This window comes from Carassius carassius, chromosome 14 (genome assembly GCF_963082965.1).
Source record: "Carassius carassius chromosome 14, fCarCar2.1, whole genome shotgun sequence".
Classification (NCBI taxonomy): domain Eukaryota; kingdom Metazoa; phylum Chordata; class Actinopteri; order Cypriniformes; family Cyprinidae; genus Carassius; species Carassius carassius.
In genome coordinates, this window is record NC_081768.1 from 18,468,807 (window position 1) to 18,494,231 (window position 25,425).

General features: G+C 40.3%; 1 protein-coding gene across 1 annotated transcript in view; it reads left to right on the forward strand.

The window, feature by feature from the left end:
* The window catches only part of atrnl1a (attractin-like 1a), a 375,666-nt gene that overhangs the window by 1,333 nt on the left and 348,908 nt on the right, over nt 1-25,425 (forward strand). The gene's annotated exons all lie outside the window — the stretch shown is intronic.

Below are 25,425 nucleotides of genomic sequence, written 5' to 3' on the forward strand. Positions count from 1 at the left end.
TCTTTTCAGCATGTCATAACTAACAAAAATGACACATTTGTATCTAGCAAACCATCAAATACAATAGATGATTGTATGTATTTTGAGATATTTCTTTCATGATTCTCATCAGGTCTTACCTTGAAGTTTTCTTCTGGTATGCATTCAGAAATTTGTGTGGGAAAACTCTTTTGACGGACCCATATTAATGAAAAGGTGTCTTTAATATCTCATTTGTTTCTCTAAAACATCAAGGAGATCATATGGAGAGCCAATTAAGACTTCTGCCAAACCAACCAGTGTGATCTCATATCTCCAGTTTTCAAAAGAGATCTCAGTAATGTTATAAACTACTCAGATTTTTTCAAACAGGCAATATCTGGAATAAATAACTTTTTCTCAGCACGGGATTGTCTGTCCAGTATTCCACACATTCACTTTATGGCGCTATACTCTTACAATTTGTCCACAGTTGTCCCATTTGTGTTTATGCTATTTCTCCCATGGAATTTTAGAAAAAAGATCTGAAAAAAAGTTGATGTTAAAATGAAATATAATTGAGAACTGAATCAATTCTCCTGAACTATGAATGAGCACCTCTGAGACTTATTCTCAGCGGCTGTAACTAAAGGTTTAGAATACGTAAATGCACATTTAGTGGTTAAGTAGTTGATTTCAGAGGTATAATTACATTGGTGTTTAAAAAACGGTTTCCTCCTTGAGTTCAAATACATTGAGCTCTAGTAAGGGATAATGATGTGGTGTGTTTAGAGTGTTTGAACTGGCCTTGTGCTCTCTCTCTGAAGAATCAGCCATGCTGATTATATTCATTCATGCCTAAGTAAGTGGCATGTTATCTTCTCCAATCATAACTTCTGGGTTCATATGAAGTGTGAAAGAAGGTGCAGATGGAGCCTGTATCTCCTATGTGTAGTTTTCAGCTGCACTTTCATCAAAATTTGGTTACTTGAATGCTGTATATCTAAAAATAGTCCCTGGAACATTAGAGGAAGTGTCACTCAGAGTGCCTTCTGGGAAGGTGAGGAGCTTATAAAAGAACTTAACTGAAGAATCTGACCTTGTATTTCCCTTTTGACAATCTCCACAGATGTCTGTTTCATTTTAAAATGTCATGTAATCTTGTCAGAGAAGTTCTTTTCAGTAAGAGATTTAAGGAAAAGTTCATCAAAAATAAATAAATTTCTGTCATTTATGTTCTTTCATGTCATTCCAAAGCCATATTAATTTTTATTTCACTGTGGAACACAAAAAGAAAAATCCTGAAGCATTGTACACTAAAAATAATTGTATCCTTTTTTTTGTCTTTCTCTCTCTCTCTCTCTCTCTCTCTCTTTTTAGTTAGCTACAAAGAGTGGGGATGCTTTCAAGCTTTATAAAAGGATTTGTCTCCAGTATTCAAAGTTTTTCCAAATTCCTCAAATACATCCTGTTAGAAAAGTCCAAAATGTAACTACTTCACCATGCCAGTGCATATAATTGTGCATGGTTACAGCTTCATGCTTGACAATAATGGATTTAGAGACATGTTTTGTATGTCTCTCTGGTTTAGAAGGAAAAATGAACAAGCTGCTCTCCATTTAAATTTTATTCCTTTCATCAACATACTTGGTTATCCCGAGGGAGTCAAAAATATCTTCATACAGATATTTCAAAAAGATTCTCTTGTCTTTACTGTGGGCACAGTATGCCAGGGGACATCATGCAATGCCTTACTTTAGGCCTTATTTTAAAATAAAATATGTGAAATTAGTCCTTGGACCTTTAGGGGTAATAGGGGATGGTATAATTTTGCAAACCAAATGCATTTCCTCTCATTTAGACTACTAATATTGTAATTATGAAGGTAAATTTGTGTCAGTATCATTGTGAGCAGAACAATAGCCTAAATTCCCAATGATTATTGTTCTTATGATTTTTTTCAAGTATACATGAGGAGTCGTCGTTTGCTGTTATGTTGTGTCTCTTTCCACAAGTCATTATTGTAATTCACAACCCTGTGTGTAAAATATTTTTGAGGGTTTATGAATGTAGTATACATGCCATTTTGCGAGTGGATGAAGACACTAGTCAGACCACTGTAATGTCACTCACAGATAGGGTTGGGAACCGAGAACCGGTTCTGTTTTTTTAAAAGAACAGGAACCGTGAGCAATTTCTAGGTTTCGGTTATGAAAACGGTTCTGGTGCGACCAGTAAATTACATTATATTTGTCCCATATTGTTATTAATATACATACTGACTTCAACTTGGACCACTAAATAAATAGACTGCTATTTTTATGTAAGTATGAGGGTTAGATTATTTAGTGTACAGGTCGTTTCAAGAGAGATAAACAAAGTGATAGTAAATATTTATTTCCATGCATTTTAAATGTTTAAAAATGTGGAAACCACTCATTGTATCACACCATCACCTGACTGCATTATTATTTGTAAAATAGGGGCTTTATGGAGAGTGTGTATACATGGTTATAAGTATAACAGTTTATATTTAATTAATTTAGGGAAATTAACAAGTGTCTCAGCCCTCAAGGGACTGTTTGGCCGACCAGCTTATTCCTGCTTGAAAAGCAAAATGCTACTGATAGTATAAAAAACATCAACTTCGAAGCATATGGTGATTGATGGACTAGCATTACTCAACATTACTGACTACCTATCAGCAACACTACATTCAATGAAGGTAAAATAGTAAAAAAAAAAAAAAAAAAAAACTATAATAATAGTTCATTTAAATGGACCCGGAATCGCAACAGGAAAATTTGTATACTGTAATATATGTTGAATTTTGACATTGCCAACCTTTAAATTAAGTTGACAGTAAATAATAAACAGTATTGAGCATTTAGTAGTTGAGTACTGTGCAGTTTTCCTTACCACTATTTTTTAAATATCGGAAACAGAACCGGAACTGGAAAATTTCGAATGATTCCCAACCCTACTCACAGACCTTTCATGTGAAACTGTCCTTTAGTGACAGTGTCCTTCTGCTGATCTCTCAGAGTGTGTTGTTTATATGACCATCTGTCCATCACAGGATAAACTAATCCATCTGAAAAAAAAGCCTGGAAATGCATAGCGGTTTGCCTTTGCAGTAGCCATTGAAAAACCTATATCGATCAAGTAACAGAAAATATCACATTGAATTAAATATGAAATGTGTAGCATATTACACATTGGCTTGAATTTTGTGTTTTGATTGCAGACTGACTGAAGACCTGTGTCTTTTTGCTGTCTGTCTTTGTACCTCTATATGTCAGTCACTGCTGATACTTTGATATCGTTCGCTCACTTTGTCTCACTATGTCAAATAAGCAGTTTTTTTTATTTTAGCAGGTGCTTGTGGTGTCTGTCTGGAACTTCTGCTCTGTTTTTAATCAGGTAGTGCACCCTTGTACTCTCGTGCATTTGAGTGTATCTAGAATCAGGTTTGTGGAATTGTGTGTTTATAACCACATTATATATAAAAAGTGCCATTTGGTTGTGCATTCAGAATTGAGTTGTGAAAATCAGTTTAATTCCTGAGTTCAAATTGAGGTAGCAAACAGGATGCATGATTGCAATATTTGAAATGAACAGTGAATAAACAGAAAAATAAATTACCTGTTTAATATTATCAAATGGAAAAGTTGTCTGTCAACTCAAATAATTATTGTAAATTGTCAGAGTCTAGTTGTTATCAGAATAATTATTGTTTTTGCTGCGATATAGAATATAGGTTATGAAACACCTGCTGAAAAGGCTATTTTTAGTCTTGTATAGTGAATAGTGTGTCTGCAGCATATGGCATGCACACAATTGTTCAAGTGCCTACAAAATGCTGCCATTTATTGTTGAATCCAATATTACAAAACTGATATCCGATTAGATAAAACTGCTTAAATGTCATAAATGCAGTATATATCTATAAAATGATTAGCTGGTGATCTCTAGTTATTACAGTACTTCTCAACCCTGTCATAAGGTTCTATCATGTGTGAGATAATTTTCTTTGTGTGTAAGATTCTGTTAGGTTTATGTGTGTGTTATACTGCTGTAACAAAGTTTGTAAGTCGGGAAGAAGGAGGCATGACAGCCCATGACAGCACGACAGCATGACAGCCCATCGCGGACAACTGTCATGCACAAACAAAACCAAAACAAAAAATAAAACCCAGACATGGTCCTCTCTTGTCCTTCACTGTCATACTCCTCCCTTTATACTTCCGGAGATCCTCCGTGGGACTCGAGACCAGTGAGTGGCGCAGGTGTCGCTCATTCTCATTAACTCCACCGGCCGGTGGACGGTGACGGCTCCTCCAGATTTGGGCAGCTGGCAGGAGTTCCCCGTTCCCTGCTCCTCCCTAATCATGGCGGACGGCAGCAGGATCCGGCCTCCAGGCGAACAGCAACGACTCCTCTGCTCCCTCATGGATGGCAGCCATCAATCCACATGACTAACGGCCGACAGCGAGCTCATCCGTCCCCCTGGCAACTCACTCCAGCCCACCACCTCAAGCGTCCAAGGCGGCAGACTGCTCTGCCATGCTCGATGGCACCGTGGATTCACCACAGCGGTGAGGGATCTTCGGCAGCGTGTCTCTCCTTCCTCCCGGGTTTAGGCACCAATGTAACAAAGTCTGTAAGTCGGAACCAGCAAACATTTAAATAAAACTTTAATAGCTAAATAAACACAAAACAGTGCGACAGCCCCTCGTGGGCGACTGCCATGCACAAACAAAACCAAAACACAAAATAAAACCCAGGCCTGGTCCTCTCTTGTCCTTCACTGTCATACTCCTCCCTTTATCCTTCCGGAGCTCCTCCGTGGGACTCGAGAACGGAGAGTGGCACAGGTGTCGCTCATTCTCATTAACTCCAGCGGCCTCGCTCCATTCCCACGGTTCTCGGCCCCGTCTCACTCGTCCCAACTGCACTATGAGAAAACAGGATTTCTGTCCCAGAGACATGCTGTTTCAACAGTCCAGCAATCAATAATCATTTAAACTGGTAACCTCAATTTGTCAAGGAATTACCACATTTTCACCACTTAATTGGGCCAGACAGTAAAAATTGATGTCAGTGCTGATTTAAACAAGGGTTGATTTCAGTCAATAAAATGAATGTTCTGTTTAGCTACAGCATCTGTGGCATGTTGTTGATTACCACAGAAAGTCATTTTAAGCTTTTCCCTTGATTTAAAAAAGCAACCAAAAATTTTCAGTAGTGCACCTGAAACCAGACAAACAACAATGAGGTGCCTTTTTGTAAACTGAGTCATTCTCTTTCTTGTTCGAAAACCACATGGCTACTTTTCTTGCATCAGATCGCCTTAGAGTAATATGGTACAGCACTGCCAGAAAGGTACTTATATTCTATTCTCTTGGTTAAATAATATCTGACTGTAATGGGATGAAGGATTAGAAGGTATTAAGTGCAGAATGAGGTCACTTCTGAAGGCCTTTGACCTGTACGGTGTTTGCTTTACTGAGTCTCTGGTGTGTCTTCCAGTGCTCCTGCTGGGCTTGTTTTGATCGTCTATGCTGGATCACATCCTCTGCTCTATTCCTCCCATCCTCCCTATCCTCTTTCTATCGCTCTCATCTTCACTCCTCAGCCTCGCTCTTTCTCCTTCACTACAGGGGTGACATTTTAACAGGGTAGAGAGAGATGGTTCACATGAAGTTCAGCACAAACCTGCATGTGAACTCTGTATGTAATTATCCTTTATCCAGTTTTTCACTTGCTACCCCCCTTTTGTTCCTGTGGATCTTGCTCTTTTTCTCAGTTTTAATAGTTCTCTCTTGCTAACATTCCAATTTCTGTCATTCACCCAGATGGCTGGGAACTATACGGAATACAGTTTTCTATTCACAAGGGTTTGTTGGCAATATAAGATAAAGCAACATCTGTACATCGCAATATCGATGCTTAAACGACACATCGTGCAGCCCTAGTGGACAATAGGGCTTGCATAGTCTAGTCGAGTAGTCGTGTGATCGATTACTTCAACCACTAGTCTGCGCTGTCAGAAACAATCGACTACTCGAGCATGCATTAACCATAAAGCATGCAAAGAGTTTGCAAGTACGACGGGGGTTTTAGGATTACAATATTGCATGTATTTGTTAATTTCTATGACTTTATCTATGTTGCATGTAAAATTTAAATATGCAATGTAATAATTAGGGGTGTGCTCGAAGCAGAATACTTTATTCAGAATGGCACGAATACACAAGGACAAGGAATAATTCTGCCTGAATATTCGGCTTAAGCTGGCACAGTCTGGTGTTTGCTAGATAACAGTTGAGCCAGGGGATCAGCGTAATATTATACACAGACCTCTAAAGTCACGCAATATTGAATGAAGTGAATCAATGTAAACTTTATGAATGAAATTAGCACAAATCAAACACTGCATTGCTGTTGCCTCTCCGTGCATCTCTCAGAAATCATAGCTTTGCAAGATAATAATAAAACATCATACATGTTCTATTATTTGTATATATTGAAAAGTCAATGATTTAAACCTTAGGCTACAATATGATACGAATGAATGAAATAAGCACAGCGCACTCACAAATCAAACAACCGCATTGTGCGTCTCAGTCTCTCAAAATCCAAACCAGTTGTCTCTCAAGAGCAGTCTAATAATCAACTTAGATACAGATACATTTTCTACTTGGCCTACATGTTTGCATCTTTATCTTTTGCTTGTATGTGTCAAAATGCCCTTCTTTGTAATTTTCCTAAACACAGTAAATTAGGTCTTAAGTGAAAGCAAACAGCTGACAAAAAGAACAGATGTGTAACATTATATTGGATCCAGCCAGCTCTTAAAGTGACAGTCTAATATTCCTGCTCTCTGTTAATCTTGTCTCTGTTAATTCATGTTAATCAAACAACAAAAGAGAGAAAACCTCTCACTGTCACAGTGTCTGGGTTGTGTCCCTGGGTTTCCACTAGATGTCCTCCTTTCTCACGGTGTCTGTCACCTTATCACTTCCTGTCTCCTTATTTGGTCACCTTCCTCCTTGTTTAGGTAATTGATTGTTCCCCACCTGTCTCCTGTTTCCCCATCATCCTTTTGTGTATTTATACCTGGTCTGTCTGAGTCTTAGTCACGGAGTCCTTGTTTAATGTTGATGTTTATTCATGTCCGTCATCTTGCCTTGCCTTGCCTTGCCTTGTCTTCGTGTTTTGTTTATGTTTGGATTTGTTGGATATCGACCCCTGCCTGGACTGTTTATTCTTTGGATTGCCCCTTTAATAAATACATACCCGCAATTGGTTCTCTCTCCTGTGTGTTCTCTGTAACACCGAACGTGACAGAAGGACTCCGTCGCACTGAGATCCAGCGGTATGTTTTTTTCCCGTTCCCCAGCCAAGATGGCGGAGCGGAGAGCTAAGTATCTCCGGCTGATCGCTCTCCGCCAAGAGGGCAATGAGGTGGGTGCCCTGGCACAAGTGTTCTGGTCCCTGGCCGAGGGTATGGGATACAACGATGCGGCCTTGAAGGACTACTTCAACGGCGGGCTGGATGATCCAGTGTCTCAGGAGGAGATGGTACATTTAGAGACACTGGACTACTGGGAGTTTGTGTACTATGTGCAGCATCGGCTTCTGTGGAATGCCCCAGCCACTCCGGTCTCTTCCGGTGGGGCGGTCCCCAGCCCAGCACCACTGCTCAAGATGGCCGCCAATCCAGGGCCACAGCACAAGATGGCCGCCAGCCCAGAGCCACAGCACAAGATGGCCGCCAGCCCAGCGCCACAGCACAAGATGGCCGCCAGCCCAGCGCCACAGCACAAGGTGGCCGCCAGCTTGGGGCCACAGCACAAGATGGCCGACTCAACGCCTGAGTCTCCAGATAAGGTGTCACCGGCTCGCCAACATAAAGGACGGAGGAGGAGGAGACAGGCGTCTACCGTTCCTCAAGGCCCAGAGGACGTTCCCGAGGCGGTGCCCGATGCTGTTCCGGAGACCGAGGCGGTGCCCGATGCTGTTCCGGAGGCCGAGGCGGGGCCCGATGCTGTTCCGGAGGCCGAGGCGGTGCCCGATGCCGAGGCGGTGCCCGATGCTGAGGCGGTGCCCGATGCTGTTCCGGAGACCGAGGCGGTGCCCGATGCTGTTCCGGAGGCTGAGGCGGTGCCCGAAGCCGAGGCGGTGCCCGATGCTGTCCCGGAGGCCGAGGCGGTGCCCGATGCTGTCCCGGAGGCCGAGGCGGTGCCCGATGCCGAGGCGGTGCCCGATGCTGTTCCGGAGGCCGAGGCAGTGCCCGATGCCGAGGCGGTGCCCGATGCTGTTCCGGAAGCCGAGGCGGTGCCCGATGCTGTTCCGGAGGCCGAGGCGGTGCCCGATGCCGAGGCGGTGCCCGATGCCGAGGCGGTGCCCGATGCTGTTCCGGAGGCCAAGGCGGTGCCCGATGCTGAGGCGGTGCCCGATGCCGAGGCGGTGCCCGATGCCGAGGCGGTGCCCGATGCCGAGGCGGTGCCCGATACTGTTCCGGAGGCCGAGGCGGTGCCCGAAGCCGAGGCGGTGCCCGATGCTGTTCCGGAGGCCGAGGCGGTGCCCGATGCTGTTCCAGAGGCCGAGGCGGTGCCCGATGCTGTTCCGGAGGCCGAGGCGGTGCCCGAGGCCGAGGCGGTGCCCGAGGCTGTTCCGGAGGCCGAGGCGGTGCCCGAGGCCGAGGCTGTTCCGGAGGCCGAGGCGGTGCCCGAGGCCGAGGCTGTTCCGGAGGCCGAGGCGGTGCCCGAGGCCGAGGCTGTTCCGGAGGCCGAGGCGGTGCCCGAGGCCGAGGCTGTTCCGGAGGCCGAGGCGGTGCCCGAGGCCGATGCCGTTCCGGAGGCCGAGGCGGTGCCCGATGCCGTTCCCGATTCGGTGCCCAAGACCGGTCTAGAGTCAGGGCTAGTTCCTGTTGACCGTCCAGAGTCGAGTCAGGTCCCAGTGGACTCTCCAGAGTCAGGGCCAGTCACTGATGACCTTCCAGAGTCAGGGCGGGTCACCGTTGGACGTTCAGAGTCAAGTCAAGTCACTGGGTGGGCTGCTGCTCGGGCCTGTTGGACTCCGGCATCGACCACAGGGGGGTGGTGGTCATCCGCTCCGCCCTGGGGGACTCTGGCATCGACCACGAGGACGTGGTGGTCCTCCGCTCCACCCTGGGGGGCTTCCGCTCTGACCACGAGGACGTGGTGGTCCTCCGCTCCGCCCTGGGGGGCTTCCGCTCTGACCACGAGGACATGGTGGTCCTCTGCTCCGCCCTGGGGGGCTTCCGTTCTGACCACACGGACGTGGTGGTCTTCTGCTCCGCCCTGGGGGGCTTCCGTTCTGACCACACGGACGTGGTGGTCTTCCATTCCGCCCTGGGGGGCGTCCGCTCTGACCACGAGGACGTGGTGGTCTTCTGCTCCACCCTGGGGGGCTTCTGCTCTGACCACACGGACATGGTGGTCTTCTGCTCCGCCCTGGGGGGCGCTTGCCCTGACTACACGGTTGTGGTGGTCTTCTGCCCCGCCCTGGAGGACTCTGGCCTCGACCACAAGGACGTGGTGGTCTTCTGCCCCGCCCTGGGGGGCTTCATGTTGTTTTTTGTTTGTTGTTTTTGTATTTACTCCTGTCCCTGTTCCTCTCTGTAGTCTGGCCCTCCATCCCTCCCCCTGAACCTCCTCCAGTCCTCCTCCCTCCTGGTCTTCCTGTTTTGTGGTTACTTTCTGGTGCCTGTTTCCAATGTCTTTCTTTTCTGGCCCTCCATCCCTCCCCCTGAGCCTCCACCTGTCCGCCTCCCTCCTGATCTGTTTTGTGTCTGTCGTGGAGCGTCTGGGAGCCGCTCCGTAGAGGGGGGGTTCTGTCACAGTGTCTGGGTTGTGTCCCTGGGTTTCCACTAGATGTCCTCCTTTCTCACGGTGTCTGTCACCTTATCACTTCCTGTCTCCTTATTTGGTCACCTTCCTCCTTGTTTAGGTAATTGATTGTTCCCCACCTGTCTCCTGTTTCCCCATCATCCTTTTGTGTATTTATACCTGGTCTGTCTGAGTCTTAGTCACGGAGTCCTTGTTTAATGTTGATGTTTATTCATGTCCGTCATCTTGCCTTGCCTTGCCTTGTCTTCGTGTTTTGTTTATGTTTGGATTTGTTGGATATCGACCCCTGCCTGGACTGTTTATTCTTTGGATTGCCCCTTTAATAAATACATACCCGCAATTGGTTCTCTCTCCTGTGTGTTCTCTGTAACACCGAACGTGACACTCACTGACTAAATCACTTTTTTTTAACTTTAATAAGAAATTAGTAGCCTATTTAATTTACACAGAAAAGAATATGCAGTGTTTTTATACATTTGATTGTTTTATACAATCAATGTACTGTAGCATTTCTTTATTTTGGTAACTTCCTAAAGACTATGTCCTAAAGACTTTGCGATCCTTATCTGTCTACATGGTAGTGTTCACTGAAATGTATACTTTTATTAAGCAAAGAGATGCATTCAATTGATTAAAAGTGACAGTAAAGACATATTAATGTTACAAATTGATTAATGTTAAAAGATTTCTATTTCGAATAAAGGCTGTTCTTCAGAACTTTATATTCATCAAAGAAAAAAAAAATTGTGTTATGTATAATTTTCATCCCTATTCATCCTTCATCTTTGTTGTCTCCACCCTTTGGCCTTGTGTTTTGTCTTTTCTCACTGTTTTTCTGCTTCATACTCCAACTGCATCTGTATGCAGCCAGTATGTGTTCTTCCCTTCCCTCTTTCCTCTTGTAAGTGTTGGAAATGACCGCAATTTGATACAGAGAGCATGTCAGTCAGCCAGTCAGGATCCCTGTGGGATTGTCCTCGGCTCTATGATATCACCTCGCAGGCATGATTCTGAAGGCTCTGTTTAGGGTGTGGTGCTCTGGACGCCACAGCGTGCTTTGATTATTTGAGTTGAACTCTGGGTCTGCTCTTGGCTGACTTCAGAGAAGCATCAGTGCACATAGAGCTCTAGTGTACACAAGCTGTGTCCGATTCCTCACAGCAGGCCCAGATGAGCAGGGCTGAGAGGCCAGATCTGTTGTCTATAGGGACGCAGCCCCTCATCCTCCATGGCAGTCATACAGTTTGGGAGGCGGCCAGTGTTTAGTGTCTCTCTAGTACATTCAAATAAGAAAAACATGAGAGTAAACACTAATCCCCAGGCAAGGGAGTGTTGTCAAGCATTCTGGATTGTAGGAAATTATTTTGGTGGGTTTGTCAATGCCCTGTGCTTCCTGTGTGTGTCATCTCAGATGTATACTCCAGGTCTTTATTATCCAGAGAAAATTAAAGTGGTCATATGAGGTTGCTAAAAATAATATTATAAATTAATAATTTGTTTATTTGCTGTAATATAATGTGTTTATGCAATTTAAGGTTAAAAAAAACACATTATTTTCCACATACTGTACATTATTGTTGCTCCTCTGTGCCCTGTCTTTTTGAAACGTATTGATTTTTACAAAAGCTCATTATACTGATAAGCGAGGTGTAGTCTGATTGGCCAGCTATCCAGTATGTTGTGATTGGCTGAATACCTCAAGCGCATGACGGAAATGTTATGCCCCGTGACATACTGTGATGCCGGTGCAATGAGACAAAAACAATAAAACCCATTACAAACGAGGAATTTGTTGCATCCAGTGGGGACATAATTACTGATTATAATGACACATACTGTCTATTTTCATGTTACATTGCATATGGCACAGCGTAAACATAAAGCATGTTTGCATTTGTGATCGGAGAAAGGACAAACAACAAGATATATTTTTCATTGTTAGTTTATGTAAGCTAATGTTTATTTCTATAGTTTACTAAGAAATTGCTAATTTTTTCAAATATTTGCAAATAAATGGCAGGTAAAATTCAACATTGAATTTTAACAAAACTAAAAATTCTAAGTGAAAACTAAAATAGAGATTCAAATAGTATTTTCTTGTAAAATGTACTCCAATCTTCAATAATAGATCAATAAAAAAGTATATTATTTATAAATTAACAGTAAATAAAATATGCTGTTCTCTCTTTTAGTTCATGGTAGCTTATGCCATTCCAAATCTGCATACCTGTATTATTTTCTGTGGTACACCAAAGATGTACAGCCTTAATTAATATTTACTTTATATGGGAAAATATGCTGTGAAAGTGAAACGCGATTAAGGCTATCAATCAGTAACATTCTCCATAACAGCTGCTTTTGTATTTGTATTGCCTTTGAAAACATGAAAGTGAGTAAATGATGACACATTTTAAATTATTTGGTTGAACTTTATTTAATTAATTATTGAGTTCTCTGTGGCCTCTTTTATTATTTATATTAAGCCACATTGATCACAGAACAATCTCACATGCTGCTTCATAAAGCAGTTTTAATCCTGTAATCCCACACAGTACAATCACAGTGGCAGATCCTCTCTTTAGGGAGATCGAACGGCAGACTTCAGCACTAATCGCTGTGATCTGGGTTTGTGATCCAATACACAGCCGTGATCTGTTTTTTTTTTTTTAATGCCACATTGTCTGTTGTGTGATCTTGTGGATTGAGTTACTCCTGACTTTTGTCTGAAGATGACATAAATGGCAGAGCAATATACTGTATGTTCACAAATCTATAAATAACCACAATTCAGGCAGTTGAAAAATTCTGACATCACCTTTGGGATTGCTGATGTTCTGCACATTTTATAACATCAAGCTCTGTTTTAGCTCTTAATATATACTTAATGTCTGTTCACCACAAAGGACTTCACAGGAAAACATAGTAAATGTTCATTTACACTTAGACATAGTCTCCGTCTAAACCGCTGCAGACCTCACCCATTAATTACCACTTTTACAGTCTCTCTGTGTCGGCGTCAAAACACTTTTGCTCCAGTCTGGTTTTTATTTATAAGATGGGTATGTTTGGATGATTTTAACAGCCTGTTTATCTCTGTTTGTTGGACTAAGATTCAGTGGAACACTAGTGCTCTCAGACCTACTATGAAGTCTATACTTTACATAGGCTGCTATACTTTATAGAATAAATATTGTTTTAAAATTAATTTGATGACATTATTGCTGCTTAGCCTTCTATGCTGAATGAGTAAGTTGGTCTCATTTTGGTTTTACATATAGTTTAGTTTTGTTCCTTCTTCTCATATAATTTTTTCTTATATTATTTATATACTTCAATAATATTTATTAAAGGGCAACTATTATGCCCCTTTTTCAAGAGGTAATATTGGTATTGTGTGTGTCCCTAGAATGTGTCTGTGAAGTTTCAGCCCCAAATACTCAGTTTTGGGGTGTGTCTAAAAAAACGAGCTGTTTTGGAGTGCATCGCTTTAAATTAGGGATGGGACGATAACCGGTTTTATCGATAATCGTGATAAAATGTGCTGAAGGTTAGTAATATCGTTTAAAAATGAATTATCATTAAAACCGTGTTTGATTATCGCGGTTTTAATAACTCGCCAATAAATCATGTCCAGCCAGCAACAGTCTGACGCAAGCGCAGCGCACAATGTTTTTTTGTTTTTTTTCGAGAAGGAATGGCGAAAGTCAGTGACTTTTCTATGCTTCTACACTTTTCATTGTAAGGAAGGAAATGCCACAGAATTTAATCTTTCTTTAAATTATTTGCATAGAGTTGCTTGTTTTATTAGTTGTTTGTTGATTATTAAATATAAAACTTGAAATGTTTTCAGTGTGAGCATCAACTATTTTTGAACACTTTCATCTCGTTTCAACAAAACCGTGATAATATTGATAATCGTGATAATTTTAGTCACTATAATCGTGATATTAAATTTTCATACCATCCCATCCCTACTTTAAATGTAGATGAGCTGCATATTCCCGTCCTGTCTCCAGAAGAGGGAGTCTGCATATTTCATAATCTACAGCAATAAATAGCCGGTAGATGCAGCATAACTGAGATAGAGAGATCCGTACATAAAGGAAGCCAAATGCACTGAAAGTGGGCCGAAACAGAGCATTATTATACAGGTCCTTCTCAAAAAATTAGCATATTGTGATAAAGTTCATTATTTTCCATAATAAAAATTAAACTTTCATATATTTTAGATTCATTGCACACCAACTGAAATATTTCAGGTCTTTTATTGTTTTAATACTGATGATTTTGGCATACAGCTCATGAAAACCCAAAATGCCTGTCTCAAAAAATTAGCATATTTCATCCAACCAATAAAAGAAAAGTGTTTTTAATACAAAAAAGTCAACCTTCAAATAATTATGTTCAGTCATGCACTCAATACTTGGTCGGGAATCCTTTTGCAGAAATGACTGCTTCAATGCGGCGTGGCATGCAGGCAATCAGCCTGTGGCACTGCTGAGGTGTTATGGAGGCCCAGGATGCTTCGATAGCGGCTTTAAGCTCATCCAGAGTGTTGGGTCTTGCGTCTCTCTACTTTCTCTTCACAATATCCCACAGATTCTCTATGGGGTTCAAGTCAGGAGAGTTGGCAGGCCAATTGAGCACAGTAATACCATGGTCAGTAAACCATTTACCAGTGGTTTTGGCACTGTGAGCAGGTGCCAGGTCGTGCTGAAAAACGAAATTAAATAAAGCTTTTCAGCAGATGGAAGCATGAAGTGCTCCAAAATCTCCTGATAACTAGATGCATTGACCCTGCCCTTGATAAAAGTGGACCAACACCAGCAGCTGACATGGCACCCCAGACCATCACTGACTGTGGGTACTTGACACTGGACTTCAGGTATTTTGGCATTTCCTCTCTCCCCAGTCTTCCTCCAGACTCTGGCACCTTGATTTCCGAATGACATGCAAAATTTGTCCAAAAGTCCAGTGCTGCTTCTCTGTAGCCCAGGTCAGGCGCTTCTGCCGCTGTTTCTGGTTCAAAAGTGGCTTGACCTGGGGAATGCGGCACCTGTAGCCCATTTCCTGCACACGCCTGTGCACGGTGGCTCTGGATTTTTCTACTCCAGACTCAGTCCATTGCTTCCGCAGGTCCCCCAAGGTCTGGAATCGGTCCTTCTTCACAATCTTCCTCAGGGTCCAGTCACCTCTTCTCGTTGTGCAGCGTTTTTTTGCCACACTTTTTCCTTCCCACAGACTTCCCACTGAGGTGCCTTGATACAGCACTCGGGGAACAGCCTATTCATTCAGAAATTTCTTTCTGTGTCTTACCCTCTCACTTGAGGGTGTCAATGATGGCCTTCTGGTCAGCAGTCTTACCCATGATTGCGGTTTTGAGTAATGAACCAGGCTGGGAGTTTTTAAAAGCCTCAGGAATCTTTTGCAGGTGTTTAGAGTTAATTAGTTGATTCAGATGATTAGGTTAATAGCTTGTTTAGAGAACCTTTTCATGATATGCTAATTTTTTGAGACAGGCATTTTGGGTTTTCATGAGCTGTATGCCAAAATCATCAGTATTAAAACAATAAAAGACCTGAAATATTTCAGTTGGTGTGCAATGAATCTAAAATATATGAAAGTTTAATTTTTATCATTACATTATGGAAAATAATGAACTTTATCACAATATGCAAATTTTTTGAGAAGGACCTGTAGAGCTCGTGCTGTGCTGTGCTGACATGTCTTCGGTGCGGTTTAATGGGCGGAGCCATGAATGAACAGTGCAAAGAAAACTTATCTCAAAAGCGCAGCGCTGATCAATTAAAATACTTCAATAACGTACCCACACAAATATGGCTAAAACACAAAGCACAATAACGACATGACATTCACTGTATTTTTGAATAAATAAATATAACCTAGGTGAGCATAAGTGATTCTTTAAAAATAAACCTCACTGACAGCAAACTGTTAAAAAGTATACAAGCCTTGATGATACATAGAACTAAAACACTTGACCTTCAACGGCCACATCCCATCTGAATCAGTACATGAAATCACAAATGTCTCAATAATATCTGCTACTCAAACTTCTTACAAAAACTACTACAAAAACTAGGCTAATCCTGCTGGGACAGCAGAATGAGTAATGTGAGTGTATAACCTGTGGGAATGTTTTAGTTTTATCCTGCCCTGTTGAAGGGAAATCCATTCTGACTCTCTAAAGTGGTTTGATGGGATAAATTTGGATTAGTGTATAGTGCTAATTTAATATAATTTAATTTAATTTAATACCAAAACCCGGTATTAAAATGGCTCCGGGGCTAAATTATGAAAGACAGTAGTATCAGTAAGATCTGACGCTATCGATTCTGCTTTCGGTACTGGAGGGAAAAAAATTAACTATGTATTTTTGCTTAATAATGTTATCGTGTACATTTTATCTCACCAAACATTTCTAATGTGCGATCATATTAAGACGTTTGTCTGTGAGATCTGCGAGATCTCTCATGCGCGCCACGGAGGCTGTCTGTCAGTCACACACACTCACACACACACAACAAGAACGAGCGCGGCGCGCACACACACATAAGGGGCCATTCACATATCGCGTCTTTTGCGCGCTCAAGTTCACAAATCCATTTATCCATTGCTGAAATTTCCGTGTCTTCATGGAGAGAGCAGGTCATGGTTGCTTAGCAACGGCAGACTCCTCAGGAGCGCAAGTGCCCGAAGGCTTTGGTGAAAAAAATCAGAAAGCGGCATGCCTAGCGTTTTCCACGCATTTTTAGACGCGATGTGTGAACGGACCCTTACAGTACGAAAACTCCCGCTTAATTCAAAGAGTGACGATTGTGGAGACAGTACAACTTTCCAAAGTGTGATTATACTTCACTAGAGTTGATGCAGACAACACTGGTTGTCATAAGTGCAACAAAATTTTTGCGTGTAGGGGCGGAAACACAAGCAATCTGTCAAAGCATCTTTCAAAAGTGCATTATGTGCAGACAGAGAAATGCAAAGTTTTCGACTGCCTAACACAACACAAAGTAACACAACACAAAGTACCGATAAGAATACCGTTAAAGTACCGGACCGTTAAGCAGTATCGGTAAGAGTAGTAATACCGTTAAAACCTTAACGATACCCATCCCTAGTGCTGAGGAGGCACTGATATTCAGGCGTTGATTCGGGCTGAGACGGCTCTGCTGTCAGCAGAACTTTGATATAAACTGAACATGCTGTGCTGGTTCAAGGCATCATGTAGCAGGTGCTCTGCTTTGTGTAATCTGTGTTTGTAAGTGCTGGCACATCCACTGAGACCCTTTGTGGATCGTATTTGTATGTGTTTAATGACCCTTAATACAGATAACATTACAATTCACTGCTGTCTTGTTTTCCCAAACCTCAGGGAGTGGTTGTTTCACTATTACAGCAGTATATTTTGGCTTGACGGGAACTGCTTTTCCCAGCAGAAGATCAAATAATGGAACCCCAGTTACTGGGGCAAAAGTGTTGTAAAATTGCTGGATTGATTTTCCTAGTAAACCACATGTACCACATTTACTATTCACACAAACAATGCCTGTCTGTCTTTTAACTGTATTGCTACTATTCACACATCAGCATTGAAATTATTTTTCTATTATGTATTATTGCTGGAAATGACTCTTAAACCAGTGGTTCTCAAATGACAGCAAGGCTGTGCTTTGTCTAAGACAGTATTGACTACTTTAGATCAACCATGGTACTTCTGGGGGGAAAAGAAAGTAAATGTTGTACATCTTTATTTTATACATAGGTTCAAACTAGAGACTGATTCTCATTATTTACTAACTGTTAACTATTATTATGAGTGCTAATAATCAGCCAATAAGTTAGTACATTATACATGCTAATAAGCAACTAGTTAAGTAGGAATTGGTCTCCAAAAGTATTTCTTCATCTATTCTTAGGCGGGGATAAGCTCTTTAGTTTCAGAGTCTTTCCATTTTCGACTTACAGTGAAACATAATGAAGTAATTGTGACAGCTTATTCAGAACTTGTGAATCAAACTGTATGATAGCAGACAGTATGTGCTTAAACTGTTCATCTTATGGCTTTGTTCACAGCATCAGTGCAGAGCTTCTCTTGCCATGTTAACATCTTAAAGGCACCCCAAAATAAAAGAATTTTGTCATAATTAGTTCACACTGGCTTCATCTGAATATGAATACTTCGGTACTTTATAGTACATAAAAAACTAAATAGAAAAAGAGCAGCATGTTGGAATTCGCAGGACCCAGATGACTTATGGTTTTTCGTAATATTCTGTAGAGTTTTTGTTCATACAGTGTTGAACCCAGTGGTAACCAAAACAGTTTGAATTTGTCAAAATATCTCCACAGAATAAAGAAAGTCATGCAAGTTTGGAATGACATGAAGGACAGTAAAGATTATTAAATTTTTTAGAGAGAATTTAAATTTTTGGGTGAACTCTTCCTGTAAGCTAGCAAATTGCCATATTTTCCAGTAGAGTTTTTCCAGAGTTTCCAGAGTTTAGCTCCAACCTTAATCAAACACACCTGAACAAGTTAATCAAGGTCTTCAGGATACAGGTAGGTTTTGTTTTCAGGGTTGGAACTAAACTCTGCAGGATAGTGGTCCTCCACATTGTAAAAAAAAAATCTGTGACATTTACGGTAAAATACCAGTAGTTGTGGTTGCCAAAACTTTACTGTAAAACATATAGTAGCAAAATTTTAGGTTTTACAGACTTAACTTAAATTCACAATAAAATAAAAAATGTCATTAACTGATGTAATGTGAATAAACCAACATATTGAAGTACTTATATCTGTTTTGAACCATTGTAATGCACTGATAACCACCAAAAACTGGTGGTGATGAGAGTCACACGATGAACCAAAGCTCATCACGAACATTTTTATTACGAGCTGAGGAGGGCAATACTTATATATATACAAGGTGCATACTGCACACAGTCTCATTCACATAAACAATAAACACCATCATTGTGACACACATGATACTGAAATAATGCAATAAAAAATAATTTACCAACATTAGATGTAAGATTAAACACTAATATACACAACTGAAAAGAAGAAACATTATTAAAAAAAACAAAAAAAAACCAAAAAAACAACAACATCAATTATGAAGCGTCATGCAGGGAATACTGGGAGTGTCAATTTCTTTTTCACTTACAAAAAACGTATTTTTAAAAGCATTTTACCCTAAAATTACATTAAATGTAATTACATTTATTCACCGAACATAGTATGGAAACTTACTGTTAACCAGTTAACAGGTTTTTACTTTAGCATTTTTATACTTTTTTACTGTTAAAATCACATTAAATTTTTACAGTGCAGGATCATCGTTCCTCACCCTTGCCATAGAGGAAGCAGTTGCCAACTATAAAATGTTATTTATAAAATGTACAATGGTTGATTCATACCAGTAATGAGTTGATGAATGAGTAGCACAAATGGAAGATCAGGCAGAGAATATAAATATAATTTCACAAGTTTTCTCAGGAAGTATGGGTTGGGTGTGTTTCTTCTCCAAACTCAAATGCCAGTTCCAAATTTTTTTTTTTTTTTTTTTTTTTTTTTTTTTTTAGGTCATGAGGTTGAACTGTCAAACCTGACCATCAAAAAGCATAGCTCTTTATTGGGGAAAAGAATGTAATTCATTCAGTCTGCAATGTGCAATAGCTCTTCCCTGATATGAATCCTTTAGCAAGCAAGTTGCTGTCAAATACACTGCAGTATTAAAAGAGCCCCTAAAACAACTCTGTCTGGGTTTCTGAAAGATGCACTTTTTCACGCTTTGATCTATATTTAAATGTGTGTTCAGTCATGAGACCCTCATGCTCTGATCTTTCACATCAAGCTCTGAGGCATTGTAGACGAGCATTGAAGGACCATTTAAGGCTTGGCCTTTGTGAAGTTCTATTAACTTTCTCTTGACCTTATTGTGGTTGTAATGTAAAAGCCAGTGGGGTTTTCATCCCCGACTCAGTAGATGAATGAGTGGATGGTGGGAAATCGACGAGCCGTGACTATACGTCAGAGACCTACAAATATCAATCTCTGCCCTTGCTGCCCCCATTGTCTCTAAGCATGAGTGATTTTTCATTTTTAATGAAGGACAGTGCCAGCAGGTCAAGGTTATTTAAGAAAAATGACCAGTTCTTTCATTGTAAGGTCTGTACAGTGCCTCTGTTGTATGTGCAAAACACACAAAGTGGATATATTTCATCTATATGCAGGATTTATTTAATATTGTAGAAAGGGTTGGTTGCATTTCACATTTTCAGATTCACTTTCTGCAATCCAAGTCCTGTGCTGGAATTGCCATTGGCGATGACAGACAGTTGGGTAGTATGAAAAGAACATTGATTCAAAGACTTTAAAAGTTATGTAGTGTATGGCAGACATAACGTAAATATCTCTTGGGCATCTGCAGTGCATCTTTAAGGTCTTGCCTTTGATAGTTCACACATAGCAATTAGGCTTGTTGCGATAGTCGGTGTTACCGGTGATACACGGTGTTTAACCCACCTACCGGTCATAGCACTTGACCACCGGCACCGTCCCCATCGTGTTGAAGTCTTAGCCTGTGCGCTCGGATAATATTGGCATTGATTTGCCGTCATATAAAGCACTTAATTCAGTTAGTGACTACGTGCCTTCGTAATTTAGCGTAAGTGGAACGAGCGCCGCAGTAAAGCAGCAGGTGTCCGATTTCATTTATCATTTGTGGAGAGTGAGGCGAGCTAACTGGCAAAGGATGGCGGAAGATCTGGTTTCAAAGCGAACTGTTGCAATTTAAAATGAAGGTTTTTCGTTTATTGTTTCTCATTTAGCCTATTTATAATTTTTTTGTACGGTGTATGCAGTTAATAGGCCTACCTCTTTTTTTTAAACAGCTTAACGTGAGTTTAATTTTTATATTAGTTTTTTTTGCACTTAAGTGTCCAGTGATTATTCGGGTAGGCTACCTTATGAAGTTTTTGATGTTCGTTCGTTTCATATTCGATGGTTGTGCGGTGTTTTTTTTTTTTGCTGAAAAAGGCAGGCATTTATTTAACGAATAGTGAATTTCTTTATATAATTTCTTGTTTGATACTTGCACGATGTGTGCAGTGGTTCGTTTTGTTAATAAATGCACTTTAAAGGTGTTTCATAAGTGCTTTTGTTTAGTTTTTGCATGGTGTGTTAAGTTATTATTCATTTTGCAATAAAGATGTGTGTAATACAAGAGAGTGTCTTATTGTTTTGTGTATTTCTATTAAGAATAAAATAAATTAACCCATAATTAATTCAAACAAATTCTACTGAATTGCTGCTAATTAAAGTGAAAGTAAATTGAGACGTGTGCACGTCTGCACGGCCGCATTTTCGGCCACCCGAAATCCCCGACACACAACCCCGGTGACACCGGGATTACTGGTTTTTTTACATGTCGATTAACCGGGGGAAAAAATCCGTCACCGCAACATCCCTAATAGCAATCATCACTCACATGAATGAGAACTGATTTGCCGGAAAAGATTGACATGAATGAGAACCGATTTTCAAATATTCCTCCTTATATGCAAAGTATGTACATTTTGTATAGGGTCCTCAAACTAGACCTCTGCACTGGCCTCAGATTTAGGCCCAGAGATGCTCAGGCCCTAGCCCGGCCCGTGTCTTTAATTATTAAGTTAATTTAGAAAAATGTTTGGAGCATTTTTTGTCCATTAAACATAATTTTCTTTTTTTTTTTTTAAAGTAACGACCAATCGGCCATTTGCAGATAGTGAGCCTACTGTATGTTTGATCAATTTAGCCTTCTCAAATCATCATGACTTGACCAACAGTTTGTGCGGAGACGCTTTGCAGGATATGTAAGTGAATGCGCGATCACTTGCTCGTAAAGATAATCATCCAGTAATCATTCGTAACTGCAAAAGGTCTACTTTTATTTGTGTGCACTCACAATATCAACAAAACGTTGTGCTTTTATTAAATAAAGAAACCAAACATCATGCGCTTTCTGCCATCTCGTCTTTAACAGAAGTACAAAAATGAACTGAAACTCAGCGAAAACATACCTCACAGACATGATAAATATAGCTATAGAAAGCTTTAAATTACAACTAAAAGAAATAAAACTAATTGAAAACAAACTCTTTCAATATAATCATAATCTGTAAAGATACACTGCTCTCTAAAGGCACATCCAATGAGGAGATGGCGAGTCAGGATTGGCAACTTCATCCTTGCGACACCGACTCAGAAAACACTAGTTTATTAGTAAATAATTCAAATATCTCCTTACTATTTCTCCCTGTTACATTTATGGTAATTACTTTTGCCGGTGCTTTGTGACAAGCTTAAGTGAAAAGTGAATTGTGTGCATTTAAACGCAGAACTGTTGATGGGCATGCTACTGTTGCTGGTGTGGGACACTAAACACCGTCTAAAAAACCTGTTGCTCTCTGTAATTGAATGTTAATTTAACAACAAAAGAAAATGAGTAAATCATTCTCTTCACTGGATAACTTTAGTAAATAAAAAAAGAAGAAAAAAGAAGAAAGAGTAACCCAACAAAGTCTATGACCAACACTGGTTGACGATCTTGATAACCTGTCAGTGACCAGGGCTAAAATCATGAGGTGTGTGGGCAACATAAAATGTTGTGTTGTGAATCTGACCAATAAAATTAGACAAATAAGATATTTAGTGACTGTTTAATTTATACTATTACCAGAGTAGAACAACCCAAACCATATTTCAGAAAAACCCCACCCGCAGAAAAACTGGAAGGATTTGTAAAGAAAGGAATGAGTGATATTTTTAGAAAACATCTTTGTCTCTCTTAACATAAATGCTTCAAAGGATTTACTGTTGCTAGAGCTGGCGAGAGTGTCACTAATAAAAACATTTACGATGTGGTACAGGGCATATCAGACACTTGTTAACCACAAAAATGAAAATGTTGTGTCTCCAAGTGCTCATTTAATTCAACAGTTCCCATCCTACAATAAACACATTCTAAGAATAGTCCCGTCACCTCTTGTAAGAGTGACATAGCCTCCATTTAGAATGGCAGTGCTGTTGTGGTGTAACAGTAGTGCTTTTATAGCTCAAATTTGGACTCTGCATTGTCTTGAAGATGAGATCATCCCCTGCTGATGGACATTCACTAGGCCTTTTGTCTTAATCAATAATGCATACACATTTGTTGCATAGCTTGAGCATTTATCTATATGTATTTGTTTGTATGCATATCTCAAGGGTCTCGTTGTTAGGTGTAACCCTGCACTAATATTTCATTAGTATTACAGTATTTTGGTCCTAATAAATATATAGGCTAATAAATATAGGCTAATAAATATATTCACATATCAGACAAAATTGCATTGCAGCAAATCCTTTACATTTTAAGGTATTCAGAACAGAGCAACTTGAAAATCATAATATATAAGCACCTATACAATTATAGGACAAAGTTTTACATATGCCATATAATTTGTGTTTTATTTTTTTAATTTTACAGAATTACAAAATTAAACAAAATTTTAATCTGGCCTGTTTTAGGGCTTTTCTTATTTTTATATTTTATAAAAAAAATTGACTCGCCAGCTCCTCATTGGATGTGCCTTTAAAGCAGCGGTTCTCAATTCCAGTCCTCGCGCCCCACTGCTCTGCACATTTTGTATGTTTCTCTTAGTGCTTCAGACGTAGGGAGCAGTGATCAATGGGAACACAGTTCATGTACGGAGTTCACTTCTAACGAGTTGATTATCTGAATCAGGTGTGTTAACTAAGATAGACGTGCAAAATATGCAGAGTAGTGGGGCACGAGGACTGGAATTGAGAACTGCTGCTATAGAGAGAAATGCACAGCTTACACAATGAAATAGTTTTTTTTTTTCGATTTGAATTATTTTGTTTTAAAGTAGTAGTTTAAAGCTTTCTATATATTTTAACATGCCTGTGAGGCAATTCCCTGTTCAAGCCAGAGAGACGGCAGAAGTTTTGTTGATATTGTGAGTGTACTCAAACAAAAGTAGACCATTACAGCTTGGAATGATGTATTACTCTTACCTTTATGAGCAAAAATGACTGCCTATTTTAAGTTGTTTCCACTGTTGGAAAATTTTTTTTAAGTGATAGCCCTGGCGCCATGTCCTGCAGCTTCCACTCTCCGCACAAACGATTGGATATGCGTCTAACAGTGCACATTTATCTAGGTTAAACGTTTAAACTAACATTTAGGATATGCTTGAACTGTTTTATATCTATAGATTCTATTTTAGGCAAGTCGTGATAATTTGAGAAAGCTAAATTGATCAGAACATAGGCTTTGATTAACTCCTTGTCTGCCGCTGGCCACTTGGTCATTACTTTAAAAAACAAAAACTTACATTTAACAACAAAAAAATGCTCCAAATGTTTTTCTAAATTAACTTTATAAAAAAAACAAAACGATATACAATCACTTTTCCATTACATACAACAGTAGTATATAAGCTGTTTTGGGAGAAGGGTGAAAAAAGACTGGCTAGGGCCTATATTTGAGACCCGTGCAGGGCTCTAATCTACTTCATCCAATGCTGTTTTGTTCTCTGTTGTTTTCTGTGAGCATGCTCTTGATATAAGCATTTATATAACTTTGCAAAACTATGCAAAAAAAAAAAAAAAAAAGTACTGGTGATGACCTCAACACCGCGGTCGGCATCTAATTACCGCGGTAATGCGGTTATCGTCACAGCCCTAGGTAGATTCACATTCTTACTGTCTACATTCTTACTCTACAGTCTGTTTCTTTCAATGTTCATTCCAAACTCCCAACAAACACATCACAGTTGACTTTTTTACATAGCTGTTTTTGCCAGATGTGGTTTGTGTTTGGGGCACACAAAAACCATTTTTAAATAGTTGGCAAATATTTGTGCCTGGGTTAACTGGGAGAAAAAGAATGACATATAAAGCACTGTTTTCTGATAAGCATGGGTTTGTGGCTTACTTGGCTCATTCTTGTGCAGTTCAAGACATTTACAGACATTAATGTTATGGTTATTAAAGCTATTTCAGCTATTGTGAGGAGACTCCAAGGAGATTTCAAACTATCCCAGAGATACTGAAGTTTGATATCGTCCATTTTGTTGTCAGAGTGTCTATTTGGGTTGCTACATATTTCTACTGTATGGTTTAAAGGCCTCGTTGTTTAATAATGATTTCTGTTTGAAAGTGGCCTTTGTCCTCTCCAGAGAATTCAGGTGTTGAGGTGAGAGTCACAAGTTATTCTTGAGGTATTCATCTGTGTATGTGGTTGCAGTTTAGAAGGATGTTGTGTGTTCAGCTGTAGGGTATCTATTGTCTCGTTACATTTGCTTGGGGTAAAATGCCGTAGTAAGTTTTAATATGTTATATGAGCCAGTATACATCGGTTTCTGAGTGCCTCGAGTCTTTGTAATTCATGTGCTCTAAGTCACCTTGGACGATAGGAAATATTTCAGGAAAATCCAGGTATTCCGTCCTGTCCCAGACAGCAGTGAAAGCAGGTTACATTTTATGACATGACTGAGTGGAGGAG